General features: G+C 49.8%; 2 pseudogenes; both read left to right on the top strand.

Annotated features, from left to right (window-relative positions):
- ORNANAV1R-PS3321 (vomeronasal 1 receptor ornAnaV1R-ps3321 pseudogene) lies at positions 2,911 to 3,859 on the top strand (annotated as a pseudogene).
- Positions 8,276 to 21,630, top strand: LOC114808104 (annotated as a pseudogene).
- The last annotated feature ends 215 nt before the right edge of the window (positions 21,631 to 21,845 follow it).

Raw genomic sequence — 21,845 nt, 5'->3', positions numbered from 1 at the left:
CATCTGTAAAATGGGGATTAAGAGTGTGAGCCCCATGTAGAATAGGGACTCTGTCCAACCGGATTAATTTCAATCTGCCACAGTATTTAGAAGAGTGTTTGGCACATAGTAAGTGCTTCACAAGTGTGATTATTATGATTATATCTTCCGGGAGCAGGAGACCCATAAGAGAAAAATCGAGAGGTCTCCTGTTCTCCAAGTCAGCAACTTTGTCATTGGCTTTGATTCCTCACTCTCATTCAACTCTCACATCCAGCCTGTCGTTCAATATTTCCAGTTTTTTCTCTACATCATTTCCAGGATACATCCCTTCCACTCCATCAAAAATGTCATCACCAGTGGCCAGGCATTCGTCACATCCTGCCTTGAATACTGTATAGGTCTCCCTGCCTGTCCTCTCTCCAGTCTGTATCTTCTCTCTGCTGCTCAGATCATCTCATTAAAATATTCTGCGTGAATCTCTTCACACCTCAAAAACCTCTCATTTTCATCTTCACATCCAACAGAATCTTCTTACCTTTGGCTTTGAGGTTCGCCACCGTCTCTCTCTCTCTCTTTCTCTCTCTCTTTCTCAATTGTATCTCAGGGTGTAGAACAGTGCTCAGCACATAATAAGTGCCCCTAAAATGGCATAATTAGTCATTATTGACATAGCTTTCTAGACCTGTGAACTCACAGTGGACAGGGAATGTGTCTGATGTTATAGCATACTCTCCCCAACGCTTAGTACTGTGCTTTGCACACAGAAAACACTAAATAATTATGATTATTAATAATGATAATGGTATGTATCAAACACTGCTCTAAGCACTAAGGTAGATACCATCTAATCAAGATGGACACAGCCCCTGTCTGACCTGGGGTTCACAGTCTTAATCCCCATTTTACAGATGAGATAACTGAGGCATAGAGAAGTGATGTGACTTGCCCAAAGTCACGCAGTAGACAAGTGGCAGAGCTACGATTAGAACCCAGGTCCTTCTGACTCCCGGGCCCAGGCTCTCTCTCTGCTAGGCCATCTTCCCTCTGACCTGGAACTCCATCCCTTTTCATATCTGACAGACCACCACTCTCCCCATCTTCAAAGCTCTATTAAAATAATCTCTTTTCCTGCAACACTTCCCTTATTCATCTTTCAGTTTCCCACCCTTTATGCCCTCCCTTTGACACTGCCTGAGCACTTGGGCTTTTGCCCCAGCCTTTTCCCTTTCAACCCAGTCCCCATCCCTTTATGTACATATCCTGATATTCTGCTACTTCTCTTATTCATAGTTCATTTTCACGTATGTCTCCCCAACGAGACATACTTTTTCTCCTTTTTCTTTTTTTATGGCATTCGTTAAGGGCTTACCATGTGTCAAGCACTGGGGTAGATAGAAGGTAATAAGTTGGACACAGCCCCTGTCCCACATAGTGCTCGCGATCTAAGTCAGAGGGAAGATTTCAGTTCTGATTTCACAGATGAGGTAACTGAGGCAGAGAGAAGTTAAGTGATTTGCCCAAAGTCACACAGCTGACAGCTGGCAGAACCGGGATTAGAACCCATGTCCTGTGACTCTTAGGCCTGTGGATTTTCCATTAGGCCACGCTGCTTCTTCAAGTCTCTTAAAGGCAGGGATCGTGTCTACAAGGTCTACTCTACCATTCTACATTAAGGACTTCAGAAAGTCCTCACCATCAGTTTCAAAGCAGTCCATCACCTTGAGTCCTCCCACCCCACCTCGCTACTTTCCCACTAGGAGCCAGCCCGGACACTTCATTCTTCTATCTCTGACCTTCTCATTGAACCGCAATCTCATCTGTCTCATCGCTGATCACTCGCCCAGATCCTGCCCCTGGCCTGGAACGCCCTCCCTCCTCATATCAGAAAGACAATTTCTCTCCCCCACCGCTAAAGCTTTATCTAAGGTGCATCTCCTCCAAGAAGCCTTCCCTGCATAAGACCTCCTCTCTTCTTCTTTCACTCCATTTTGCATGGACCTGACTTGTTCCCTTCATTTATCCCCCCTCCCAGCCCCATGGCACGTAGGTATGCCTCTGTAATTCATTTATGTCTATTAATTTCTGTCTCCCCCTCTAGAGTGAGCTCACTGTGGGCAGGGAATGTGTCTGTCCTCTCCCAAACATTTAGTATAGCCTTTGCATGTAGTAAGTGCTCAATAAATAAGATGGAATGAATGATTCCTGTACTTCCCCAGGTACTTAGTAGGGCACTGGATTCAAAGAAGGTGCTCAATCTTACTGATTGATTGATGGATGTTGACCCGACCCCTTCACTACCCAGTGTCTTAGTCTTCAAGTTCTGCAGTACCTCAAGAACAAAAGCCCGAGGAGAAGAGGGTTCTGGGAGAGAGATCCTCAATAGCCAGGGACTTCGTACAATGCTCTTGCACATGGTGAGTGCTCAAGAAATATGATTGATTCATGAATTTTTTCCATAGCTATTTTTTCTTTGTTTTGTTTTTATGGTATTTCTTAAGCGCTTATTATGCATCAGACACAATTCTAAGTGTTGGGGTAGGTACAGGTTAATTAGTTCAAACACAGTTCCTGTCTCTCACGGGGCTCACAGTTGAAGTAGTGGTTTTTTTATGGTGTCTGTTAAGCACTTGCTATGTGCTAGACATTGTAATAAGCACTCAGTAGATACAATCTAATCAGGTGGGACAGTCCGTGTGCCACATGGGGCACATAGTCTTAATTCCCATTTTACAGATGAGGGAACCGAGGTCCAGAGAAGTGAAGTGACTTGCCCAAGGTCACACAGCAGACCGGAGCAGAGCAGGAATGAGAATCCAAGTCCTTCTGACTCCCAAGCCTTTGCTGTAGCCACTAGGCCACACTTCTTCCTCCTCTAGTGTTCGACTCTCCTTTATCATCTCTGGCAGGCTCCTCTGAGATCTGAAGAGGATGAATGTGGACGAGGTCTCCTTTGCCATCCTGCTGAGAGTGCAGATAGTCCTAGGGGCTTCTGCGAACATCGTTCTCCTGATATTTTCCATCCGCTCCATCCTGAGGCCCATCGACCAGATCTTCTCTCACCTGGGCCTGGACAACACCATCGTACTGCTCAGCCAGGGAATCCCAGAGACAACGGAGGCTTGGAAGCTGGAAAAATCTCCTGAATGCCATTGACTGCAAAATCCTCCTCTACTGCTACCGCGTGGCCTGGGGCCTTTCCATTAGCACCACGTCCCTCCTGAGCGTGTTCCAGGCCATCACCCTCAGCCCCCGGACCCCCTGCTGGACCCCGATCAAAGACAGACCCCCCAGATCGGTCGGCCTCTCATGCCTTCTCTTCTGGATCCTCAGTTCACTCCTTGACGTTACCGCGCTGAAGTATGTGACTGGCCCTCAAAACCAGAGCAGGGCTCGCAGTGTACTTCTTTTAAAATACTGTTCGTCAGTCAGTGTCAACATGGGCATCATTCTGGTGAATTCCATCATTTTCACCCTGCGCGATCTGCTCTTTATAGGGCTCATGAGCGGAGCCAGCATCTACATGGGGCTTCTACTGCATGGGCACCACAACTTAGTCGGGCACCTGCACGGACACTGTCACCCCTCTAGGCTGATGCCCAAGGTTCGAGCAGCCAAATGCATTGTTCTCCTGGTAGCTCTCTATGACCTCCTGTACAGAAGCAATTCGGTCACCTTGAACGTATTATTGAACACCGGGGCCGAGTTTCCTCTCGTACCGAACGTCCACATGGTCCTGTTGTTCATCTTCTTGGCCGTAAGTCTGCTTCTGATTATCAGTGGTAACAGGACACTTTCCTGGCACAGACTTTCTGAGGAAAGAGAAAGCCCGGCTTTCCGCGTCAACCCAGTTCAAGGTGGCAGCAGGGCCCCCAGGTAGCCAGGAGAGACTGTAAGCCCGTTACGGCCAGAGAAACTGGGTGCTAATCCTGTCATATCATAGTCTCCCAAGCGCTCAGTACAGTGCTGTGCACCTAGTAGGGGCTCAATAAACATCATTGATCACGGATTGATTGAAAAACCCAGTGCAACAGTCACTGCCCCAGTGAAGTTCCCCACAGCACTTAGGAGTACATCAATGACCTATATATTATACATTCTTTATTTCGACTCACCTCTGTCTCCCCTTCCAGCCTGTAAGCACGTTGTGGGCAGGAAACATGTCTGCCAACTCTGTTGTATAGGACTCTCTCAAGGACTTAGTTCAGTGCTCTGCCCACAGTAAGTGCTCAATATATGCCTCTGGTGATTATGATGATGAGGATGATGATGATGATAATGAAGTTTAGCTTTTCTTGGGTGAAGGGACGACTGCATTTCAGCCAGAAGACAGCCCGAACTAGAAGGGGACCTCTACCTCCCTTTTCTGTGCATAGTGAGCCCTCAACACATTCAATTGATTTTGTATTTTCTATCTACCCAGCGCTTAGAACAGAGCCTAGCACCTGATAAGCTCTTAACAGAGACCATTAAAAAATGAAAGGGAGGCTTTGCCAACCTTGGACTATTCAGGCCCATTTTTGGCAAGTTTGGTTCATCTGATTCATTTCATGCCACATTCTGTATCTCACCGTTTGTTCTCTTTTCTTTCTGCTTTGTTAGCATTAATAATCATATCTATTAATAATAATAATGTTGGTATTTGTTAAGTGCTTACTATGGGCCGAGCACTGTTCTAAGCGCTGGGGTAGACATAGGGGAATCAGGTTGTCCCACGTGGGGCTCACAGTCTTAATCCCCATTTTACAGATGAGGGAACTGAGGCACAGAGAAGTTAAGTGACTTGCCCACAGTCACACAGCCGACAAGTGGCAGAGCTGGGATTCAAACTCATGAGCCCTGACTCCAAAGCCCGTGCTCTTTCCACTGAGCCACGCTGCTTCTCAATATAACATGTATCTCTAAATGATATACATATCACTGTCATTAGATTCATTCAATCGTATTTACTGAGCGCTTAGTGTGTGCAGAGCATATATACCACCATCATATATGAAGAACAATGATTTGTGACTATATATAGAGGGGTAGCGCTCCATATGATTAGCAATATACGTATATATCATTGCATTTCATATTCAAATAAGACACCACTAATAGTGTTGGGGCTTTTTATTATGATATATAATAATAATGATAATAATAATAATAGTGGTATTTGTTAAGTGCTTACTATGTGCAAAGCATTGTTCTAAGTGCTGGGGGGATACAAGGTGATCAGGTTGTCCCATGTGGGGCTCACAGTTGTAATCCCCATTTTACAGATGAGGTAACTGAGGCACAGAGAAGTTTAGTTGGTATTTGTTAAGTGCTTACTATGTGCCGAGCACTGTTCTAAGCGCTGGGGTAGATACAGGGTAATCAGGTTGTCCCACGTGAGGCTCACAGTCTTAATCCCCATTTTACAGATGAGGTAACTGAGACACCGAGAAGTTAAGTGACTTGCCCCAGGTCACACAGCTGACAGGTGGTGAAGCCGAGATTAGAACCCATGACCTCTAACTCCTAAGCCCTTGCTCTTTCCACTGAGCCAGAATTGAATTCCCTATTCTTCCTTCTTCAACTGCAAAACCCATGAGGGCCAGGGACTGCATCCAGCCTGATGAACCTGTTTCTACCCCAGCGCTTGGCCCATAGTAAGTGCTGAACCAACACCACAATGATCATTCTCACATTCTCTGACTCCTGGGCTCATGCTCTTTCCACTAGGCCATACCGCTCAGTCTGTAACACTGGAGATGCTCCAGAGACCAGAAAAGCTTGTTGGCAAAGGGACACAAAGCCTGAGGACACGGTGGTGTTTGATGTTTGAAGAAGAATCAAGTCCGTTTTAGAGACCTGGTTCCACTGAGGTTCCAGTTTCCTAGGCTCCCTCTGGACGTTCTACATATCAACCAATCAATGGTATCTACTGAGCACTTACTTTGTGCACAGCACTGTGCTAAGCAGTGGGGAGAGACCAATTCAACAGTTCCCTGCCCACAATCACTCCACGGTATTGAATGAGCACTTTCTGTCTTTCTAGGCAGAGCACTCTACTCAGCACATGGGAGAGTACAATACAACCAAGTTGGTAGGCATGCTCCTGCCCACACTCAACTGATGCTCTTTTTTGAGTACTACTCTCCACAGAGCACTGTTCCAAGCACTTGGGAGAGTATGCTACAGGAGAGTTAGCAGACGCGTTTCCAACAGTTGTTTGACCGGGAATTGGGGGTGCGCAGGTGCAGCTTACGAGTCCGTTTTCCTCAGCGACTGTGATCGCAGCCTCTCTGGGAGCGGGGTAGGGACCAGGAGAGAGAGGAGGAAGAGGAGTCCCTGGTCACTGACGCCATCGAAAACAAAGATCGTCAGGTGGAACTGGTAACTCTTGCATCAGCCCAAAGCATCCATATAAATATGCCCCCTCGTCTGCTCCCTCCACCGTCCTGGAGCGAGGACCGTCTCCGTTCGGGTGCTGCACCGCCGTGTGGAACGAATCCTCAGGGGACCCGGAATTGCCTAACGGCTCTCTCATCTCAACTGCTCAGTGTCTGGATCTGCCTGTCCCTCCAGTGAGTAGTTTTCTCTCTGTGTTTTAGGACTGTGGCCATGAGGCTCAGTCTTCTGTGGACCATCTTGTTCTCCCAACTCCGTGATGTCCAGTGCACGATGGTCCACGGTTCCTGCACCTCGAAGAGGAATTGTTCCACCGGCTACACCGGGATGTGGTGATCGGAGGGCTCCTCTCTCTGGATGTGAATACAAATAATGTTGGTACCTTTAAGCACATCAGAGATCCATCATTTTACATGCCCGGTACCGCAGAATAAGTGTTTCTGTTTCTTGGGATGCAGGACAGGTGGGAACAGAGCAGGAGATGGCACTGTTGGGTGGGGGAGAAAGGGAGGACAGTGGGCATGAGTGCTGGGAAACGGATAGTAATAATAATCGTATTTGCTAAGTGCTTATTATGTGGTAGGCACTGTACTAAGCGCTGGGGTGGATTCAAGCACATCAAGATGGACATGTTCCCTATCCCATTTGGGGCTCTCAGTCTCAATCCCCATTTGACAGATGAGTTAACTGAGGCCCAGAGTTGTGAAGAGACTTCCCCGTGGTGACAGAGCAGACAACTGGTGGAGTCACTACTGACTTTATCTCCATCACCTTGCTTCCTCCTACCTCACCTCCCTTCTCTCCCTCTCCATCCCAGGCCGCACACTCCCCTCCTCTGCTGACGCTAACCTCTTCACTCTGCTTCGCTCTCTCCTGTCGCACCGTCGATCCCCGGCCCATGTCCTGCCTCTGGCCTGGAACGCCCTCTCTCCTTGCATCTGCTGAACAATCACACTTCCCCCCCGCGGAAGCCCTATTGAAAGCTAACCTCCTCCAGGAGGCCTTCCCAGACTGATCCCCCCTTTTCCTCAGCTTCCCCTCTCCACCGAATCGCTCCAACCGGCTCTCTTTGCTCTTCCCCCCTCCCCGCCCCACAGCACTTGTGTCTGTGTGTATATATCTATAACTATTATTTGTCTTAATGACTGTTTTGTTTGTTCTGATGTGTAGATCTATATCTGTAATTCTCTTTCTTTATATCGGTGCTATGGTTGCCTGTTGACTTGTTTTGATGTCCGTCTCCTCCCTTCTAAACTGGGCAGGGATTGTCGCTATTTGACACCGAATTGTACTTTCCAACCGCTTAGTAAAGTGCTCTGCACACAGTAAGCAGTCCATAAATACAATCAAATGAATGAATGGACCTATGGCCTTCTGACACCCAGTCCTGTGTTCTCTCCACCGTGCCATGACTATGGTACTGATGTCTGTGGGCAAGGGGCGAGGAGTAGAACCCATGTGTACCTGTTCAGGAAACTCAAACCAATCAATCACAGGCATTCCTAGGTGCCAGGCACTCTATAAAGCACTGTAGTAGATTCAAACCAATCAGGTTGGACACAGTTCTTGTTGCACTTGGGGCTCACGGTCTTCATCCCCATTTCACAGATGAGTTATCTGCTGCTCAGAGAAGCAGAGTGACTCACCCAGGGTCACCAGGCAGGCAAGCATTGGAGTTGGGTTAGGAACTCGTCCATCCGACCCCTCGGGCCTAGTCCTTTCTGCTGTGTCCCCACCCTTCGATGTCATCTCCCATCCTTTCCATTACAGATACTTCACCAAACACTACCAGCATCTCCTGGCCCTGCAGTTTGCCATGGAGGAGATCAACAAGGACCCCAACCCGTTACCCAGTATCTATCTGGGCTTCCACATCTTCAACGCCCACTTCCTGCAGAGGATAACAGCCTAGAGCTCCATGGCTCTGCACTCGGGGAGAGCCAAGACGGTCCTCAACTACAGCTGTGAACCGGAGCGGCGGGACAAGCTGCTGGCTGTCATAGGAGGGATGAATTTAGAGGTGACCACGACCAGCTCCTGGCTGCTGGGACTCCATAAGCTCCCCCCGATAAGGGATCCCAACAGGTAGGGACAGACCATCCAGCAGCATTTCCCGAGCACTTACTGGGTGCAGAGCACTGAAGTGAGTGCTTCGGAGAGTACTCTCTAACAAGAAAAGGACACATCCTCTGCTCACGATGAGCTGAGAGGCTGGAGGACCGACTTCAGGTTATTGTTGTTGATGTTGTCGTCTCTTTATGGGATCCATTAAGCACTACTCTGTGCCAGCCACTGCCCTGAGCCTTATCCCATGGACATTCCAAGGCAGGGAGACTCCCTTCAAGGAGCCAAAGGCAATGAAATTGATGTGAATATATCTATTCCTCTAGATGCTCTGAATTATTTATTTAGACCAACTGAGTTGTAAATATTTTTCAGTTCACTTTCCCCATTCCGGTATAAGGGCAGGGAATGTATCACCTTCTTAATAATTAGGGTACTTTTCCAGCTTGTCCAGCGCTGTTCAAAAGCCAGGGAAGATACAGGATGATCAGATCAGACCCAATCCTTTTCCCTCATCAGGATCCTAGTCGAAAAAGGAGGGAGAACAGGCATTGGAGCCCCCTTTTACATAGGAGGAAGTGAAACAACTTGTCCAAGCTCTCTCAGCGGGCCAGGGGTGGAGCTGGGAACGGAACCCAGGATTGCCACTAGGCCACGCTGCTCCCCAGGTTCTCAGTGGTATTCCATATTTCCCAAGTGCCTAATACGATGCATCCCACCAAGGGAAGCAGAGCTTACCTTGGATTGATTTTCTGATGGCCCGTGGAACACCCCCGGGTGGGAAATACTTCAAAGGAGACAAAGGCAATGGAATGGACCGGTGTCTTCGCCCAGAATGGCCTCTGTAGAATGTAAACCCTTTGTGGTCAGGTAGCCTGTCCATCAGCTCTGCTGTATCCCCCCAAGTGTGTAGCACAGGGCTCTACATGTAGTAAATCCCATGATAGATTGATCGATTTGGGAATGTGGAGTGATGGTGTCCATCTGCCGGTACGTCCACTCCAGAGTCTCCTCTTCCCCCGGTTCTGTCTCCCATGTAGATCTCCTATAGCCCAGAGGACCCCACTCTCAGAGATAAGGCCCACTTCCCATCTCTCTATCAGATCTCTGAGAGTTCCTCGGATCTGCCCGCGGGGATGGTCCGTCTCATAAAACATTTTCATTGGGTCTGGATTGGCCTCCTGGTCACCAGTGACATACGTGGGGAGACGTTCAGAGGAGATGGCCAAGAATGGCATCTGTGTGGCTTACGTCCAAAGAATCGACATATACATTGGTGAAAGTGGACTCAAGTCCTACTGTAACCACGAACAAATGATTACATCGTCGGCAAACGTAGTTGCTACCTATGGGGATTCATTCTCTTTACAGTTATTTTCATATTGTATAAAACTGAGACCCATTCACGGTAACGTCTGGATCACCACTTCCGATTGGGATTTTACAATAAATATCTATTTCAGAAATAACACCATGTTCCAGGGCTCCTTGGTATTCTCAGTCCATTGGGAGGAGATTCCGGGTTTCAGGGATTTCCAACGGTACGTGAACTCTCAGAAATATCCACAGGACGTGTTTCTACTGCTGTTCTGGTTGTGGATCTTCGATTGTCCTGGTCCATATCATACCATGAGATTCTGTGAAGAAAACAGTACGATGGAGAGCAGGCCCTTGGACCTGTGGGACATGAATCTGTCTTCTCAGAGTCACAAAATATACAGCGCTGTATATGCCATAGCTCAGGCCCTCCTCCAAAAGATCAGGGCTGAGAAGGACACGGAGACTTGGGAGACTTTGTGGGATGGTCCAAGTCGGCTTCCTCATCCATGGCAGGTAATTCTCCCCTCGTTCCCTCCTTCCCTGCGGCCCATCCTAAGAAGACTCTTGTCCCTCTGTGGCCCAGGCAATAAGAGTGCAGATATTTGAGTTCTTGGATATCTTCCATGTGGGTTGGGTCAAGGATGACCATTCCAGGCTCAGAGGATCATTCACTTTTTTGTTTTAAATGGTATTTGTTAAGTGTCTTCTCTCCTTCTCTCTGCCCACTCTGATCTTCGGAGACTTCAACAACCACATGGATGTACCCAGTGACTCCTCTGCCGCCTGCCTGTTATCACTCCTCGACTCTGCCAACTTCCTGCTCCACCACACCTCGCCCACTCACCAACTTGGTCACACCCTCGATCTCGTCATCTCCTACTGCTGCACTATCTCCTCCCTCACCGACTCTGAAATCCCTCTCTTTGACCATTAACCTTCTCACCTGCCTCCTCTCTCACACTCTCTCCCCCTGGAAATCTGTATTACTCCCCCACAGAGACCTCTGCTCTCTTGATCTCATCCATCTCTCCAAAAGCATCTCTCCCCATCTTGCCTCCCTATCCTCTCTTCCCACAGGTTACTGCTCTCAACTCCACCCTCTCTACTCATCTCAACTCACTCGCCCCCCTTTACCTCTGCCACTCTCGCTCCACTAACCCACATCCCTGGGTCTCTGCCTCTGTCCGCCTCCTTCGTTCTTATGCTCGAGCTGCTAAGCGCTGCTGGCGAAGGTCCAAGCTCCAGGTCAACCTTATTCATTTCAACTTTATCCTTTCCTGCCTTAACTCTGCCCTCTGCTCCGCCAGGCAAAACTACTTTTCTTCCCTCAGTGATGCCCATGCCTGTCACCCCCGCCAATTTTTCCAGACTTTTAATTCTCTCCTCAGGCCCCCTGTTCCTTCCCCTCCCCCATCCCTCACCCTCAACGATCTGGCCACCTACCTGATCACGAAAATTAACCCAGTCAGGTCTGAGGTTCCCAAAGTAACCCCTCCCCCTTCTGCCTCCCCACTCCCAATACCCTCCCCTACTTTTCCATCCTTTCCTGCAGTATCCTCAGAGGAGATCTCTTCCCTCCTCGCAAGTGCCACCCCCTCCACCTGTCCTTCAGACCCCATTCCCGCTCACCTTATAAAAACTTCCCTCCTCTCCTCCTTAACTTCTATCTTTAACCTCTCCCTCTCCAATGGCTTCTTCCCCTCTGCCTTCAAACATGCCCATGTCTCCCTCATCCTAAGAAAACCCTCTCTCGACCCCACTTCCCCTTCCAGTTATCGCCCTATCTCCCTCCTACCCTTCCTTTCCAAACTCCTAGAACAAGTCGTCTACACTCGCTGCCTTGAATTCCTCAACTCCAACTCTCTCCTGTACCCCCTCCAATCTGGCTTCCGTCCCCTCCACTCTACCGAGACTGGTCAGCCATGACCTCCTTCTTACCAGATCCAATGGCTCCTACTCTATCATAATCCTCCTCGACCTCTCAGCTGCCTTTGACACTGTCGACCATCCCCTTCTCCTCCACACCTTATCTCACCTTGGCTTCACGGACTCCGTCCTCTCCTCGTTCTCCTCTTATCTCTCTGGCCGTTCATTCTCGGTCTCCTTCGTGGGCTCCTCCTCCCCCTCCCATCCACTAACTGTAGGGGTTTCTCAAGGGTCAGTTCTTGGACCTCTTCTGTTCTCCATCTACACTCACTCCCTTGGTGAACTCATTCGCTCTCAAGGCTTCAACTATAATCTCTATGTAGATGACACACAAATCTACATCTCCTCCCCTGTTCTCGCCTCCCCCCTTCAGGCTCCTATCTCCTCCTGCCTCCAGGACGTCTCCACCTGGATATCTGCCCGCTACCTAAAACTCAACATGTCCAAAACTGAGCTTCTTTATCTTCCCTCCCAAGTCCTGTCCTATTCCTGACTTCCCTGTCACTGTGGATGGTACGACCATCCTTCCCGTCTCTCAAGCCCGCAACCTTGGTGTCATCCTTGACTCAGCTCTCTCATTCACCGCACACATCCAATCCATCGCCAATGGCTGCCGGTCTCACCTTTACAATATCGCCAAGATCTGCCTTTTCCTCTCCATCCAAACGGCTATCTTACTGGTACAAGCTCTCATAATATCCCGACTGGATTATTGTGTCAGCCTACTCTCTGAACTCCCTTCCTCTTGTCCCTACCCGCTCCAGTCTATTCTTCATTCTGCTGCCCGGATCATCTTCCTGTAGAAACGCTCTGGGCATGTCACTTCCCTCCTTAAAATCCTCCACTGAATGCCTATCAACCTCCGCACGAAACAACAATTCTCACTCTGGCCTTCAAGGCTCTCCATCACCTTGCCCCCTCCTACCTCTCCTCCCTTCTCTCTTTCTACTGCCCACCTCGCACCCTCCAACTTCTCTGCTGCTCACTTCCTCACTGTCCCCCATTCCCGCCTATCCCGCCGTAGACCCCTGGCCCACGTCCTACTGCTGTCTTAGAATGCCCTCCCTCCTTACTTCAGCCAAACTAACTCTCTTACCTTCTTCAAAGCCCTGCTGAGAGCTCATCACCTCCAAGAGGCCTTCCCAGACTGAGCTTCCCCTTTTCCCTCTGCTCCTTCTGCTCCGTCTCTGCTCCCCCTTCACCTCCCCTCAGCTAAGCCCCCTTTCCCCCTTTTCCTCCTGCACCTCCCCCTCTCCCTTCCCCTCCCCTCAGCACCGTGCTCATTTGTATATATTTTTATTACCCTATTTATTTTGTTTATGAGGTGTACGTCCCCTCGATTCTATTTATCATGATTAAGTTGTCTTGTTTTTGTCCATCTGTCTCCCCCGATTAGTCGTAAGCCAGTCAATGAGCAGGGATTGTCTCTATCTGTTGCCGAATTGTTCATTCCAAGCACCCAATAAATACTTCTAAGTGTTTGTGGTACATACAGGCTAATCAGGTTGGACCCGGTCCAAGTCCCAGTTGGGGATCCTCATCTTAGTCCCGGTTTGAGAGACAAGGGAAGTGAGGCTCAGAGAAGTAAAGTCACTTGCCCGAAGCCACCGATCCGATGAGTGGCAGACCTGGGATGAAAACCCAGGTCCTTGGGACTCCCAGGCCCAGGCTCTATTCACTAGGTGAACAACACTGCTTATTTGGTATCTTCAGTCACTGGTCTTTCTCTCTCTCTGCAGCTCCACTCGTCCCTGAAGAACGCTCAGGTCCAGATGGGCGTCGGTGAGCAGGTCCATTTGGATGACCCCGGCTGGTCCACCAGTATGTTCGACATCCTGAACTATCAGAATTTGCAGAATGGCACCAAAGTCTTTGTAAAAGTGGGAGAGTTCAGGTCCCTGGTCTCAGCCGCACAAGATTTCACCATCAGTGAGGAGAAGATAGCATGGGTCGGGTTGGTTTCTCAGGTAAAGAATGAAGGTCGGGGAGGAGGAAGAGCGAGAGGATGGAAAGGAGGAGGCGGGGCAGGAGGAGGGTGGGACGGCCTGCATCCTGCAACAATGGCCTCTGGGGTCGTCTTCTTTGTGGCCATTTCCGTTGTGTTGTCAGATACAGTCACTGCGGTCCCAGCCTTCGGGGCTGCCAGGCTGGGGAGCCGGGATGAGGATGTGACCGGGGCCCAGGGAGCCTCTCCCCATCATCTGTGTCCATTCCCTGGTTCAAGTGGACATCTTCATGGTCTGATTGGGGACCATCCCCCTCGACACAGACATGGCATCCGAGGCCCGGGTCATTGTCGACCGGTGCGATGAGGGCTCCATCGCCTTCTACTGCATCTCAGGCGAGGTGGGGCTCCTGGCCTCGACCAGCCTTCCGGTAGCCTTTCCGACTGAGAAGCTGCCAGACAGCTTCAACGAGGCCAATTCCTGCCGGCGTTCACCCCACCTTCCATCCCGCAGCCCTTCTGCCCATCATCATAATTCATTTCAATGTCCATCTCCCCCTCTGGCTTCATTGCAGGCAGGGAGTGAGCCTTCCAACTCTGTTCTATGGTACTCTCCCAATTGTTTAGTGCAGCGCTCCACATACAGTAGCACTCTGGAAATACCACTAATCGATCGATTTAAAGGAGGAGGCAATATTGAAAGAGATCGGAGGTTGTCATCTGGGACCAGAAGCTGGTAGGGCTGTAGAATTGGATGAAATGAAGTGAGGGAACTCCTTGTTGCCGGCTTGAAAGCACTCGAACAGCTCACCCCCTCCTACTGTACTTTCATTTGTTCATTCGTTCGTATTTATGGAGCACTTACTGAGTGCAGAGAACTGTACTGAGTGCTTGGAAAGTACAATATGGCAATAAAGAGAGACCATCCCTGCCCAAAACTAGTTTACAGTCTAGAGATGGGGAGATGGACATCCAAACAAGTGAACAGGCATCACTAGAAATGAAGGGAATTGTAGATATTTACACACCTACACAAGTCCTGTGGTGGGGGGAGAAGGAAAGAAGAGAAAAGGGAGCAGGTCGAGGTGACACAGAAGGGGGGGGTGCTGAGGAAAAAGGGGCTTAATCTGGGAAGGCCTCTTGGAGGAGGTGTGCCTTCAGTAGGGCTTTGAAGGTGGGAAGAGTGACCTTTTGGCCAATTTGAGAAGGAAGAGCATTCCCGGCCAGAGGCGGGACGTAGCCAGTGGACGTGTCTGCCATGGGGCTGGAAGCGGGGATGGATTCAGAGGCCACTGCCGTTTCCCTCTTCCTCTCTTCGTGCAGACCCCCCACTCCGTGTGTAGTGAGAGCTGCCGGCCAGGATTCAGGAAGACAGCTCGGGAAAAGAAAGCCGCCTGCTGCTACAACTGCATGCCCTGTCCCGATGGAGATATCAGCAATCAAACCAGTAGTTGTTCCCCGAGAACTGTGCTGCTCCGTCTAACTGCAGTCGGCCGGGCGGGACAATCCAGGAGAGCTTTGGAGATGCGATACAATCTACGATATTCATCAGGCTTAAGACAGTGCTTGGCACATAGTAATTGCTTAACAAATACATTCATTCATTCATTCATTCAATAGTATTTATTGAGCGCTTACTATATGCAGAGCACTGTACTAAGCGCTTGGAATGTACAAATCGGCAACAGATAGAGACAGTCCCTGCCCTTTGAGGGGCTTACAGTCTAATCGAGGGAGACAGGCAGACAAGAACAATGGCAATAAATAGAGTCAAGGGGAAGAACATCTCATAAAAACAATGGCAAATAAATAGAATCAGGGTGATGTATATCTCATTAAACAAAATAAACAAAATGAAAAGGGTGATGAAGATATATACAGTTGAGCGGATGAGTACAGTGCTGAGTGGGTGGGACGGAAGAAGGGGAGGAAGAGAGGGAAAGGGGGGAGAAGAGGGTTTAGCTGCGGAGAGGTGAAGGGGGGGTAGAGGGAGCAGAGGGAAAAAGGGAGGAGCTCAGTCTGGGAAGGCCTCTTGGAGGAGGTGAGCTTTAAGTAGAGATTTGAAGAGGGGACGAGAATTAGATTGACGGAGGTGAGGAGGGAGGGCATTCTGGCACCACGGGAGGACTTGGCCCAGGGGTCAATAGCGGGATAGGCGAGACCGAGGGACAGTGAGGAGGTGGGTGGCAGAGGAGAGGAGCTTGCGGGGTGGGCGGTAGAAAGAGAGAAGGGAGGAGAGGTATGAAGGGGCAAGGTGATGGAGAGCCTTGAAGGCTAGAGTGAGGAGTTTTTGTTTTGAGCAGAAGTTTATAATAATAATAATAATAATAATAATAATAATGTTGGTATTTGTTAAGCGCTTACTATGTGCAGAGCACTGTTCTAAGCGCTGGGGTAGATACAGGGTAATCAGGTTGTCCCACGTGAGGCTCACAGTTAATCCCCATTTTACAGATGAGGTAACAGGCCCAGAGAAGTGAAGTGACTTCCCCACAGTCACACAGCTGACAAGTGGCAGAGCCGGGAGTCGAACTCATGACCTCTGACTCCAAAGCCCAGGCTTCGCACTGAGCCACGCATTGGAGGTGTTTAAGAAGGGGAGTGACATGCCCAGAACGTTTTTGCAGGAAGATGAGCCGGGCAGCGGAGTGAAGAATAGACTGGAGCAGGGCGAGAAAGGAGGAAGGGAGATCAGAGAGAAGGCTGACACAGTAGTCTAGTCGGGATATAACGAGAGCCTGTAGCAGTAAGGTAGCCGTTTGGGTGGAGAAGAAAGGGCAGATCTTGGTGATATTGTAAAAGTGAGACCGGCAGGTCTTGGTAACTGATCGGATGTGTGGGGTGAACAAGAGAGATGAGTCAAAGATGACACCGAGGTTACGAGCCTGAGAGACGGGAAGGATGGTCATACCATCCACGGTGATAGGGAAGTCTGGGAGAGGACCGGGTTTGGGAGGGAAGATGAGGAGCTCAGTCTTGCTCATGTTGAGTTTTAGGTGGCGGGCAGACATCCAGGTGGAAACGTCCTGGAGGCAGGAGGAGATGCGAGCCTGAAGGGAGGGGGAGAGGACAGAGGCAGAGATGTAGATCTGCGTGTCATCTGCGTAGAGATGGTAGTCAAAGCCGTGAGAGCGAATGAGTTCACCAAGGGAGTGAGTGTGAATGGAGAACCGAAGAGGGCCAAGAACTGACCCCTGAGGAACTCCAACAGTTACAGGATGGGAGGGGGAGGAGGCTCCTGCGAAGGAGACCGAGAATGACTGGCCAGAGAGATAAGAGGAGAACCAGGAGAGGACGGAGTCCGTGAAGTCAAGGTGAGATAAGGTGTGGAGGAGGAGGGGATGGTCGACAGTGTCAAAGGCAGCTGAGAGGTCAAGGAGGATCAGAATGGAGTAGGAGCCATTGGATTTGGCAAGAAGGAGGTCATGGGTGACCTTAGAGAGAGAGCAGTCTCGGTAAAGTGGAGGGGGCGGAAGCCAGATTGGAGGGGGTCCAGAAGAGAATGGGAGTTAAGGAATTCTAAGCAGCGAGTGTAGACGACTCGTTCTAGGATTTTAGAAAGGAAGGGTAGGAGGGAGAGAGGGCGATAACTGGAAGGGGAAGTGGGATCGAGAGAGGGTTTTTTTTAGGATGGGGGAGACATGGGCATGTTTGAAGGCAGAGGGGAAGGAGCCATTGGAGATTGAGTGGTTAAAGATAGAAGTTAAGGAAGGGAGGAGGGCAGGGGCGATGGTTTTTATAAGTTGAGCGGGAATGGGGTCCGAGGCGCCATCACGATATGCCATATAAGATATATGATATGATCGTAATATTTGTTAAGCATTTATTTGGTGTTTAGGGAAGCAGCATGGCCTAGTGGATAAAGCACAGGCCAAGAAGTCAGAAGGACTTACTTGGGTTCTAATCCTAAACTCTTCCACTGTTCTGTGACCTTGGGTAAGTCCCTTCACTTCTCTGGGCCTCAATTCTCTCATCTGAAAAATGGGGATTAAGACTGTGAGGCCCTGATGGGACGGGGACTGTCTCCACCTTGGTTAGCTTGTATTTACCCCAGTGCTTGGTAGAGTGCCTGGTACATAGTAAGAATTTAACAAATACCATTCAGAAAAAGAAATGAAAAGCACCGTTCTAAGACCTGCGGTAAACGTTTTGGGGACGGTCTCTGCCCCACTCACAGTCTAAGTAGGAGGGAGATCAGGAATTAAATCCCAATTTACAGTTGAGGAAACTGAGGCCTAGAGAACGGAATTGACTTGCCCCGGATTATAAAACAAGCGAGTGGCATAGGAAGGACTTGAACCCAAGTCCTCTGATTTGCAGAGTGCCATTCTTCCTCTACATCACATGGTAATAAACCTGTAGCAGCCACTGAGGCCTAATATTTTCTAAGCACTTACTATGGGCACAGCACTTTACCAAGCGCTGCGGTAGATACGTGCAAACTGGGTTGGACATGGTCCCTGTCCCGCATAGGGCTCACAGTCTAAAACCCCATTTGAAAGATGAGGTAACTGAGAAGTAAAGTGATTTGCCCAAGGTCACACAGCAGGTAGGTGGCAGAGCTGTGATCAGAACACATGACCTCATGGCTCCAAGGCCTGTTCTATATCCACTACGCCATGCAGCTCTCCTTCTGCCTAGTGGAAGAAGACCCGGGCCTCCGAGTCAGTGGACCCAGGTGCAAATGTGGACTCCACCACCTGTCTGCTCTGTGATCTCAGACAAGTCATTTCACTTCCTATGTGGCCCAGTTCCTTCATCTGCCAAATGGGGATTCGATTCTCATTCTTCCTCCCACTTAGGCTGTGAGCCCCATTTGGGTTCTAATGATCTTGTGTCTACTCCAGCACTTGGTACACTTCTTGGCAAATAGTAACTGCTTAATATTAACAAATGCCACAATAATTCCGATCTGAGCCTCAGTCTCTGACGAAAGCACCAAGATACTTGAGGGTTTATTATTAGTTTCATTATTATTATTATTCTAGTTTCTGGTATCTTCCATGTGCTAGGCACTGTACGCTCTGCTAGGGTAGATATCAGCTAAGCAGGTTGGACAGTCCCCGTCAGAAATGAGGCTTACAGTCTTAACCCCCTTTTTATAGATGAGGTAAACGAGGCAAAGAGAAGTGATTTGCTCCGAATTCACCCGGAGAGAAGTGATGGAGCCAGGATCAGAACCCAGGTCTTCTGACTCCCAGAGCCGGGCTCTGTCCACTACACCAGGCGGGAGGTGGGGGGCATGGAACACTTGGAACCCCCAGTGGCCTCCTGGCCCTATTGTCTCACTGGGGTCCATTCGTTCAATCATTGATTCCGTCGCAAGTACTGAGCAATGACCGTGTGCAGAGCACTGTTTTAAGCACTTGGGAGAGTACAATACTGCAATAAATGGCCACATTGGACTCTGTCTGGTCCACAGCCTTTGCAAATTGGGAGGCTTTCTTGATGTCCCCATCAATCTGTCGACAGCAACAATGCTGTCGATTGAGCAGCCATCATGTGTTGAGCACTCTACTAAGCGCTTGGGAGAGTACTATACAGCAGAGTTAGTAGACACGTTTCCCACCCACAATCAATTCACAGTATGAATGGAGTGCTTACCATTATATCGATATAATAGTTGGTAGGCACGTAACCTGCCCGCAAGGAGCTTACCATTGAGAGGTGGACATGGCCATTAAAATGAATCAAGAACACCAGCAGGAGGGCTGTAGGGTTAAGTAGGGCGGAGGTCAAGACGTGGGACAAATCCAAATGGAAGGGCAACTGGGCAGCCTGAACCAAACCTATAGTTCCCGTCGATGGATGCTATTTCTTGAGCACTTACTGTGTACAGAGCACTGTACCAAGCACTTGGGAGAGTACGATGCAGTGGAGTCATTCAACACATTGCAGTCTTTCAGAAGCAGCTCCTTCATCTGATTTTTCTAGCTGCTCTACTCTGAATTTCCTTAGCATCTGTATCGTCAACTTCCTTCTCCCGGGGACTGGAATTTCATGCCTCATTGCAAGAAGTGGGGCCGAGGAGTGTACTAAGCACCTAGGACCTTCTGTTCTCCCGGCCTTCAAGGCCCTTCTGAGATTACATCTCCAAGAGGACTTCCCTGATGGATTGCTCAGCTTCTTACCCTGTTTCCCCTACGTCCTATCACTCCTGCACTTCCATGTCACCCGAAAACTTCCAGTGGAAAGAGCCTGGGTTTGGGAGTCAGACGTCATGGGTTCAAATCCCGGCTCTGGTACTTGTCAGCTGTGTGACTCTGGGCAAGTCACTAAACTTCTCTGTGCCTCAGTTACCTCATCTGTAAAATGGGGATTAACTGTGACCCTCATATGGGACAACCTGATTACCCTGTATCTAACCCAGTGCTTAGAACAGTGCTCTGCACATAGTAAGCGCTTAACAAATACCGACATTATTATTATTATTCTCACTCTAGGCTTCAAGGCTCTCCATCACCTTGCCCCCTCCTACCTCTCCTCCCTTCTCTCTTTCTACTTCCCACCCCGCACGCTCTGCTCCTCTGCCGCCCACCTCCTCACCATCCCCCGTTCTCGCCTAATCCCGCCGTTGACCCCTGGGCCGCATCCTCCCACTGTCCTGGAATGCCCTCCCTCCTCACCTCTGCCAAGCTAATTCTCTTCCACTCTTCAAAACCCTTCTTAGAGCTCACCTCCTACAAGAGGCCTTCCCAGACTGAGCTTCCCCTTTTCCCTCTGCTCCCTTTGCTCCCCCCTACCCCCCTTCCCCTCCTCTCAGCACTATGCTCGTTTGCTCAATTGTATATATTTTTCATTACCCTATTTATTTTGTTAATGAGATGTACATCACCTTGATTCTATTTATTGCTATTGTTTTAATGAGATGTTCACCCCCTTGATTCTATTTATTGCTATTGTTTTTGTCTGTCTGTCTCCCCCGATTAGATTGTAAGCCCGTCAATGGGCACGGAACTGTATCTGCTGCTGATTTGTACATTCCAAGCGCTTAGTACAGTGCTCTGCACATAGTAAGCGCTCAATAAATATTATCAAATGAAAATACTATTGAATGAATGAGTAGATACGAGGTCAAGGAGGTGTAAAATTCCATTTATTCCTTTCAGATGTGGATCAATGCATCAAGTGCCCCAGAGATGAATTTCCAAATCCTCAAAGAGTCCAGTGTGTTCCAAAAGCCGTGGTCTTCCTTTCCTACTGGGACCCTCTGGGAATGGTTCTGGCTTCCTTAGCCCTCTGTCTCTCTCTTCTCACTGCTCTGGCTTTGGAGGTCTTCATCTGCCACTGGGACACCCCCATAGTGAAAACTAACAACTGTGGTCTCAGTTATGCCCTCCTCACCGCCCTCCTGCTCTGCTTCCTGTCCTCCTTGACATTCGTCGGCCGACCCAGCCCGGCCACCTGCCTCCTGAGACAGACGGCCTTTGGAGTCACCTTCTCCGTGGCCGTTTCGGCTGTGTTGGCCAAAACGGTCACCGTGGTCCTGGCCTTCAGGGCCACCGGGCCGGGGAGCAGGATGGGGACATGGCTGGGGCCCAGGGCACCTCCCTCCATTGTCGGCATCTGCTCCCTGATCCAAGTGGGCATCTGCACGGTCTGACTGGGGACCTCCCCACCGTCCCCCGATGCGGAACATGTCATCCGAGGCCAGGGTCGTCGTCGTCCAGTGCAACGAGGGCTCCGCCATAGCCTTCTACTGTGTCCTTAGCTACATGGGGCTCCTGGCCCTGGTCAGCTTCACGGTGGCCTTCCTGGCCCAGAAGCTGCCAGACAGCTTCAGCGAGGCCAAGTTCATCACGTTCAGCATGCTGGTGTTCTGCAGCGTCTGGGTCTCCTTCCTTCCTACCTACCCGAGCACCAGGGGCAAAGCCATGGTGGCCGTGGAGGTTTTCTCTATCCTGGCCTCCGGTGCCGGGCTCCTCGGCTGTATCTTCGGGCCCAAGGTCTATGTGATCCTGCTGAGGCCGGACAGGAACACGAGAGGGCAGCTCCTGGGCTGGAGGGGGAATCCTTAAACCTGGCACCACTGGGCGAGACACCTGGGCCCGGGGTCCAGGAGTGGCCCCTCAAAGGTGAGGGTTCCGATGAAGCCTCTCCCAACCAACGCACAGCTCCACAGGTGTCTCCCTGGGGGTACCGTTTCGCCAGACTACTCGTTTTGTTTTGTTGTCTGTCTCCTCCATTTAGGACTGTGAGCCCATTGTTAGGCAGGGATTGTCTCTATCCGTTT

Source organism: Ornithorhynchus anatinus, chromosome X5 (assembly GCF_004115215.2).
Source record: "Ornithorhynchus anatinus isolate Pmale09 chromosome X5, mOrnAna1.pri.v4, whole genome shotgun sequence".
Classification (NCBI taxonomy): Eukaryota; Metazoa; Chordata; class Mammalia; order Monotremata; family Ornithorhynchidae; genus Ornithorhynchus; species Ornithorhynchus anatinus.
This window is presented reverse-complemented; position numbering and strand designations above follow the sequence as displayed.